We start from the raw sequence: 9,221 nt of genomic DNA on the forward strand, positions 1-9,221 counted from the left end.
AAAAATCTGCCCTTTGTTCAAAATCACAAGAGACTGAGTTGTTCCATTAATTTATCACAGAAATAAGTCCTCAGCTTCGGTAATGGACTTTGAAGTGTTTTCAAGCATTGGAGAGCTTCTTCCCAGCCTATTAATGAGCCCATGCTGTTTCTCCTGAGATGTGTATTTTACTGTAAATGTGCTTTTTGGCTGGCTACCAAAAAACATTGTACTTGATTGTTGGGTTTTCTAACTGTGTTTACCAGCTCTCCTTTTCCAACCTCCTCATCTGTCCACCCAAGCAACTTAGCAGTCTTATTTCCCTTGAAGGCTTTCTTGCAGATCATTAGCTGGATGAACATGGCACAATAATACTTTCATACATCCACAGCAGGAAGATGTGCCCGTACTCTTGGCCATTAATAACTGGCTGACAGACTTGGGTGAGGAGAGTAGTGGAGAATGATCCCCATAATTAACATTCCTTTATTAGCAGTCACATGCTCTTGGCTTTCATGCTTCTGGTTCTCAGTGGTTCTCAATAGTGGTGGAGGGAAAACCACATGATTTACATTCACTGGTAAATTTGAATGCTTTGCATTCCTTGAGCAAATGCCTGTGTGCGCATATTTGAGAGATCTCTACCTACCTCATAATTATCCCTGTTTTAACCACATGAACATTTTCCTTCAGATTTCAATAACATTAGGTGTTTATACGTTTCCTTGTATTCTACAAATTTACAATCTGTAGGATTACAGCGGTGGAAGAATGGTCTTTAGAAAAATTCACTGACTCATTACATTGCTAAATTAAGTGGCTTTAAGTGGTTGAATAGATAGCTATCTTTAACATCTTTGTAGAGGTGTTTAAATTCTGTCAAGAGATGAGCACTACAAGAGCTCTTGATGATTGATGCTGCTAATTTTAGGCAGTCCTAGTCTCAGTTAGCAGAGACATTAGTTCTTTTATTTGCATCACGGTGTTCTACAGATTAAGCTGCAAAAACTATAGCTTTGTTTGTTTCCAGAATGCATTGAGAGGATTGTATCAGCTTTTTCACCTGGTTCAATTTGTTGCTTAATTACCATCCTTAGTTAACAAGTGCAGTAATCGGCTCTAATATTTAATTCTGTTGTATCGTGCTATGTTCAGGTTGCAGGTTCATTGACTTGCATTACAGTTTTTGGATTTATTACCCACTGCCTTTTCTCAAGGGTCTATGAAATAAAGTAGTTTAATCGCGACTTTAGATTAATCTTACAGAATTAATAATTCCACAAACATGCAGAATAGAATATACAATAACAAATGTGTTGCTCCAAAGCATTGATTTGACTCCTAAGTACATTGAAGTGTGATAAAGCATGGTCCGTACCTGGTTTTTGTATTAGACAATTCAGCTACTTATACCGACCAGGCCTTCTGTTTGATATGACCACATGATATTTTACCTCCATCTCACTTTCCATATACTAACCCACATCACTTGATGTCTTCAATATCCAAAAGAACTATTATTCTCTATCATGAATTTTACCTGTGTTACCTCCTTGGGTAGAGAATTCCCTACCATAAGAATGAAGAAATTTTTTCTCATCTGTGCTGAATGACAATTCTGTTAGATTGAGACTCTGAAATCCAGTTTCTAGACACACTATGTGGTTAGCCAATCTAAACCCTGTTTTCTTTAGAAAATAAAGAAGTTTAGGTTTCAATGAGACTGTGTCTCATTCTTCTATATTCAAGAGAGGAATGGCCCAGTCTGCTTCATCTGTCCTTGTAAGAGACATGAGGATGTGATCTGATGAACCTTTCTTGCACTTCCTCTGAAGCAAATTTGTTTTTCCTTGCTAATGAACCACTCTGATACAATAGACAGTAGGTGCAGGAGTAGGCCATTCGGCCCTTCTAGCCAGCACCGCCATTCACTGTGATCATGGCTGATCATACACAATCAGTACCCCGTTCCTGCCCTCTCCCCATATTCCTTGACCCCGCTATCTATAAGAGCTCTATCTAACTCTCTCTTGAATGCATCCAGGGACTTGGGCTCCACTGCCTTCTGGGGCAGAGCATTCCACATATCCACCACTCTCTGGGTGAAAAAGTTTTTCCGTATCTCTGTTCTAAATGGCCTACCCCTTATTCTTAAGCTGTGGCCTCTAGTTCTGGACTCACCCATCAGCAGGAACATGCTTCCTGCCTCCAGTGTGTCCAATCCCTTAATAATCTTATATGTTTCAATCAGATCCCCTCTCATCCTTCTAAATTCCAGTGTATTCAAGCCCAGTCGCTCCAATCTTTCAATATATGACAGTCCCGCCATTCCGGGAATTAACCTTGTGAACCTACGCTACACTCCCTCAATAGCAAGAATGTCCTTCCTCAAATTTGGAGACCAAAACTGCACACAATACTCCAGGTGGGGTCTCACCAGGGCCCTGTACAGCTGCAGAAGGACCTCTTTACTCCTATACTCAATTCCTCTTATTATAAAGGCCAGCATGCCATTAGCTTTCTTCACTGCCTGCTGTACCTGCATGCTTGCTTTCATTGACTGATGTACAAGAACGCCTAGATCTCGTTGTACTTCCCCTTTTCCTAACTTGACTCCATTTAGATTGTAATCTGCCTTCCTGTTCTTGCCACCAAAGTGGATAACCTCACATTTATCCACATTAAACTGCATCTGCCATACATTTGCCCACTCACCCAACCTGTCCAAGTCACCCTGCATTCTCATAACATCCTCCTGACATTTCACACTGCCACCCAGCTTTGTGTCATCAGTAAATTTGCTAATGTTACTTTAAATCCCTTCATCTAAATCATTAATGTATATTGTCAACAGCTGCGGTCCCAGCACCGAACCTTGCAGTACCCCAATGGTCACAGCCTGCCATTCCAAAAGGGACCCGTTAATCGCTACTCTTTGTTTCCTGTCAGCCAGCCAATTTTCAATCCATGTCAGTACTCTGCCCCCAGTACCATGTGCCCTAATTTTGCCCACTAATCTCCTATGTGGGACTTTATCAAAAGCTTTCTGGAAGTCCAGATACCCAACCTTCCAGGTGTGGTTTCCCAGTGTAAATGTAATTCTTACATTTAAATCCAACAGCAGTGCAAGGCAAATGCTGTTGACCTCACTAACTGCTCGCCATACCTGCATGCCTATGTGTAACGAAGAGCAGGTCCTTCTGAAAACCAGCAGTTCTCAATTTCTGACCATTTCAAAAGATGTTTCTTTTTCTCTCCCGTCTCAATTTTCTGTTGAGGTTCCCAACCTGAAAATGATAAAGATGAGCTTTATTTATCAGCGAACCATAGAGTGAAATGCTTCATTTGTGTCAATTCAAATCAGCGGGGATTGTACTGAATGTCACCATGCTTCCGGAGCCAAAATAGCGTGCCCACACCTCACAATTCACTAACACTAACCATACGTCTTTGGAATGCTGGGAGTAAACTGGAGCATCCACAGGAAATCAATGTGGTTACAAGAAGAATGTACAAACTCCTTACAGACAGCAGTAGGAATCGGACCCCAGTCTGTAAAGAACTGTGCTAAATCCCTGCTATTAGGCCCTTTAACTAGTCCTCAATCCACACTAGCTTTTATCCCCAAGCCCATGTACGCTAATGCTGATTATCTTCTACCTGTATGGTATCCTGAGGACTAATGAAAGTCCAAATGCAGCTCCCTAGAGCAACACACAAAATTCTGTAGAAACTCAGCAGGTCAAGCTGCAGCTATTGAGGGGAATAGTCAGAACTCTTCATCAAGACTGTAAAGAAAGACGGAGACAGCCCTAGAAGTTGGGATGGGGAGGGTGGAGTAAGAGCAGGCAGGTGATAGGTGAATCCAGGCAAGAGGGTGGTGGTAGGCAGGTGGAGGGAGGGGGAAGAGTAGGATTGATGTAAGGAGTTGGAAGCTGATTGGTGGATGTGAGAAAGGGCTGAAGAAGATGGAATCTGATAGGAGAGGACCATGGAGAAAAGGAAAGGAGATGGGGAGGGAAATCAGAGCAAGGAAGTTGTGCGATTGAGAGGATGGGGAAGGGGAAAAAGGTGTGATGGGGCTAGTAGGATACGGCGACAGAGGGGAGTGGTCACTGGAAATTAGAGAAATCGATGTCTATGCTGTCTTGCTGGAGCCTGCCAAGGTGGAAAATGAGGAATTCAACCTTGGTAGCCTCTGGAGAAGATCCTTGGTCATTTTTTCAATATACTGAAGAAGGGTTATGGCCTGAAACATTAACTGTTTATTCATTTCCATAGATACAGCCTGACCTGCTGAATTCCTTCAGCATCTTGTGTGTGTTACTTCAGTAGTCTGGCTCATGTTCCACCTAATATAAGAACCTTTATCTATTGGACATGTATAATGGCTGAGGCTCCTTCAAAGCTAATTTCGGGAACTGCCTCAGCCTGCAGTCCCTTTTGACAGAATAATCTCTCATGGGTGTGATTGGTTGGAATAAGTGTTTGTGTAACCTTATCCTGTCGATAAGTTGGTGTCCATATCTCATTCTCCATCTCCAGTTCATGAACTGTGAAATGAAGCTTAATATACATGTGTTCATGACAGATCTCCATCATTTTCAACAACTCCTGTGTGTAATCAGCTATGCTTGCCTTAAATGTGTTTATTAAATTGTTTGTTTATTGATTTTGATGTTGTTTGTTTAATTTGATTACAGAGCCACTCTGTTACTCCTAATTCACCCAAGTCCACAATCTATAGACACTACAAAACTAAGTTATGGTAACTGATAACAAAAATGTAGAGATTCTGCAAATGCTGGAAATCCAGAGCAACACACACAAAATGCTGAAGGAACTCAGCAGGCCAGGCAGTGTCTATGGAGAGGAATAAACAGTTGATGTTTCAGGCTGAGGCCCTCCTTCGGGACTAGAAAGGAAGGGGAAAGAAGCCAGAATACGAAGGTGAAGAAAAGGGGCAACACAGTGGCACTGTGGTTAGCACAATGATTTACGGTACCAGCGACCCAGGTTCAATTCCCACCACAGCCTGAAAGGAGTTTGTGCATTCTCCCCATGACCACGTGGGCTTCCTCCCACAGTCCAAAGAGGTACCAGTTGACAGGTTCATTGGTAATTGTGAATAGTCATGTGATTAGGCTAGGGTTAAATCAGGGGTTGCTGAGCGACTCAGCTTGAAGGGCTGGAGGGGCCTGTTCTACACTGTATCTCAGTAAATAAAATAAGTGAAACTACAAGCTGGCAGGTGAAAGGTGAAACCGAGTGAGAGGGAAGGTGGATGTGGGAGTGGGGAATGAAGGCTATAAGACCATAAGATATAGGAGCAGAATTAGGTCATTTGACCCATTGGGTCTGATCCATTTTCCCTCTCAGCCCCAATCTCCTGCCTTTTCCCTGTATCCCCCCCATGCCCTGACCAATCAAGAATCGAATCAACCAAGAATGAAGTAAGAAGCAGGGAAGTGATAGGTGGATGAGGTAAAAGATGAAAGAAAGCCTCACTTGATTTCACCCATCCAATCCCGATGAACAGCTTTGTCATGAAACGTCAACTGCTTATTCCTTTCTGTAGATGTTGCCTGACCTGTTGAGTTCCTCCAGCACTTTGTGTGTGTGTTGTTACAGAAATCAATAATGTGCCAGTAACACCAACAGCAGAAACAGAACTTTATTTGGAACGATAAATACAGTTTGACTTGAAAGGTCAAATATACAACTGGGAGTTGTCAATCACATTTAGCTTTATAAACTTCTAACCCGCTGAGTTGTTGAACTGATAACAGCATACAGAAGACATCTGGTCCTTAAGCAATGGAACAAACTGTCCATTATCACCTCCATAAAGAGTTTGGGAGTTGAGAAAGAAGAGGAAAGACTGAGCAAGTGGTTGAATTAATGAAATGGATGTCTGGATGTCATGAATCGAAGTATACAAAAAGCAGTAAACAAGATATGTAAAACAAAGAAAATATTTTCAATTTGACACAAAATCCCCCGTAAAACGTTCAGGTTTTGATCTAAAGAGATCCACACTTATTGTTTACCTAACAGTCACAAGAGGTTGAAAATCATTAAAACTAACTGTTATTCAGCTGTCTTTGTTTAGTGGGCAATTCAAATTTGTTTAAATGGTTCAATTTAATGTCAGAGAATGTATAGAGCGTACAGCCTGAAATTCTTACTCTTCACAGACATCCACAGAACAGTAAACCCAAAGAATGAATGAAATATCAGAACCCCAAATTACCCCATCCCACACACAAGCAACAGCAGAAGTGTCAACCCTCCCCCCACTTGCACCAGCAAAAGCACTGAACGCCCCCCCCCCCACCACCACCCTCCATACAAGCTACAGCAAAAGCCCCCAAAGAACCCTTGATCTGGAGTCCACCAGCAACTACAGTCCACAACCCAGCGCTTCGGTATCTCAGACAGGCTCTCTCTCTCCAGCGAGGGAAAGCGAGGTCACTTCTGCCACAAAGAGAGTGGCTCACCGTTCCAATGGTACGTTCTTCCACGTTGCTTCTCTGAGCCCCCTGACTCGAGGACTGGCAGGCTCTCACTCACCATCGAGAGAGAGAGAGAGGGTCTCTCAAGTACAGGGGCCTTCTTCCAACAGCAGCGCACACCGCCTGTTCTCCCAATGTTTCAATCTCCCACAAGACTGGAAGATTGAAATCTTCTGTGCCAGTTCAGTGCTTAAGTACTAAGTTTAAAAATAGGATATTCTCTTCCTGAAGGTTTAAAAATTTGTTTGTGTGGGTGGGTTTAATCTATGATAGTTAATGCACTGACACCAAAGCTGAACTTCAACACCAAATTCAGTGTCTGTCATCTAGTTATTGCAAGTCAAGCAAAATATAACACAAATTGAACTTTAAAATAAAAAATCTACCTTGTGTTTCTCAGGCACAAAACTACAAGTTTCAACATGAGGGTTCGTCACTGACACAAGCTGCAGTGGGTGATGTTTCCCTGGTCTTATGTATTCTGCATCTTAAATGTCATATTTTATCAAAAATTGCTTACATGTGTTCCTGGCATTTCTTCTCTGCCACCTGTCCCACACCCACTCCCCTCCCGTGGCACTCTACCCTCGCCGTTCCCAGCATCCTTTCCTCTGGCCAGATTTACGAACTCCGTCTCCACTCCACATTTGCAAATACAGCACTGAGCAAAGGCACCCTAGCTGTATATATAGTACTGTATGTTTGCAAATAATGTTAATTGCTAAGTACTCAAAGCTGAAGTGTTGAGTAATACACTAGTGCAGTTGGCTGCTGTAGATGCCTGTAGTACATCCCTTCCAAAATTGGTGAAGAGCTTTGACCTATAGGAAAGCAGTCCAAACTACTACTATTCAAATAAGCTGCTATTTTTGGTTGGTGTTTCAGGACTGAGTTAATGCTTTGACATAACTGTTGACGGGTCACTGAATTGACCTACCATTTTTTCCCCCTTGGATATCAAGGCTAGTGTTTAAATCCTGCTCTAAATGCCATTGAGGTGCTTGTTGTGAGTTACCTTAATAAACCCACTCCATTCCAGGCAGTGAAAGGATGCCCAGAGCATTGTCATAGGAAAGTACAGCACAAAAACATTCGGCCCATCTAGTCCATGCTGAACCATTTAAACTGTCTACTCCCAACGACCTGCACTGGGACCATAGCCTTCCATACCCCTACCATCCATGTGCCAGTCTGGACTTCTCTTAAACATTGAAATCAAGCTTGCATGCACTACTTGTGCTGGCAGCTCAATCCACACTCTCACAACCCTCTGAGTGAAGAAGTTTCCCTTCATGTTCCCCTTAAACTTTTCACTTTTTATCCTTACCTGATGACCTCTAGTTGTCATCCCACCCAACCTCAGTGAAAAAAGCCTGCTTTCATTTGCCTTATTTATACCCCTCATAATTTTGTATACCTCTGTCAAATCTCCTCTCAATCTTCTACATTCCAAGGAATAAAAGTCTTAACATATTCAATCTTTCCTTATAACATTGCTGGGGAAGGAAAGGATATTGTGTCAGGAAGTTGTGTGGCTCTGAAGGATGCCTCTGGGTGATTATATAGGATTTTTTTTGAGTGAATATGCTTCCTTGCTCAATATTTTGAATTATGTTACTCACTATTTTTCAGTGTTTACTTGCTATTTTGAATGTTTTGCACCTTGGCCCCAGAGGAACGTTGTCTCATTCAGCTGTATCTGTGTATGGTTTGAATGATAATTAAACTTAATTTGATTTTGATTTGAAAAGTGATGCTTCCAGTCTCCTGCTGTCCTTGTTCTCTCAGTTTACCAGGGTTTGGGAAGTTCTGTGATAAGTCTGTAAACATCAAGTTAATTTCAATGTACCAAAGCAAGCTTAATGTTTCAGAAATTATTCAGAAATATAACACTAAACATAAGATTTGTTTTTATTTGGATGCTTTTTGAAAGCAATTGTTAATGGGGACATCTGATTTTGTATGCCTGAAACACTTTCAAACCTCCAGTGTCTCTGTTTTCATTTCAGTATAACAACTTAATTAAATCATTCCTACAGCTGCAGCTGAATTTTGTTTATCGTACTTGAAAACTGCCAGGATAACTCAAATTAGCACACTATACTTAACTATGTAATTTCCCAAATTACCATCCACTTAATTGCTTGCAATAATGTGAAATAAAGTATCTGATTTATATTTGTGTTTACCAGTGCTTTTTATTCCACTGCCTCTTTTGGGAGCCTGTTCTATGGATTTAGAAGTTGCTCTGAGATAACTCCAATTTCCAATCAAACTTTACAGTGAAAACAACTATCCCTCTCTCTAATGCTATCTTGTTAGTAGGCATGCATGCGTATAATTTAGCTACCTTTATTAATTTTTCTATAATTTTAATAACTGCACCTTCAGTCCTTGTGCTTAATGAACCTCTGTTGTAATTGTATCTCGCTCTGAATTAATCTGCACGGCAGTGTTCATACTAATCTGAAATTTACAGGAAAAAAATAACAACCTTTATCTACATTCTTGTTGAGTTGATTCATTTGAATATTGTGAAAAAGTGTGATATTTGAACTCTTCACCTAATTTAGCTGATTTTTTTTCTCATACAGTCATAGAGTAATACAGCTCAGGACAGGCCCTTCAGCCCATCTAGTCTGTGCCAAACTGCTATTCTGCCTAGATCCATCAACCCGTACCTGGACCATAGACCTCCATACCCCTCCCATCCATGTACAGTAACTA

At 41.4% G+C, this 9,221-nt stretch overlaps 1 protein-coding gene across 4 annotated transcripts in view; it reads left to right on the forward strand.

Annotated features, from left to right (window-relative positions):
- The window catches only part of pag1 (phosphoprotein membrane anchor with glycosphingolipid microdomains 1), a 151,990-nt gene that overhangs the window by 134,389 nt on the left and 8,380 nt on the right, over positions 1-9,221 (forward strand). The window lies entirely within an intron of this gene.

The sequence above is a fragment of the Hemitrygon akajei genome, chromosome 1, assembly GCF_048418815.1.
Source record: "Hemitrygon akajei chromosome 1, sHemAka1.3, whole genome shotgun sequence".
NCBI lineage: Eukaryota > Metazoa > Chordata > Chondrichthyes > Myliobatiformes > Dasyatidae > Hemitrygon > Hemitrygon akajei.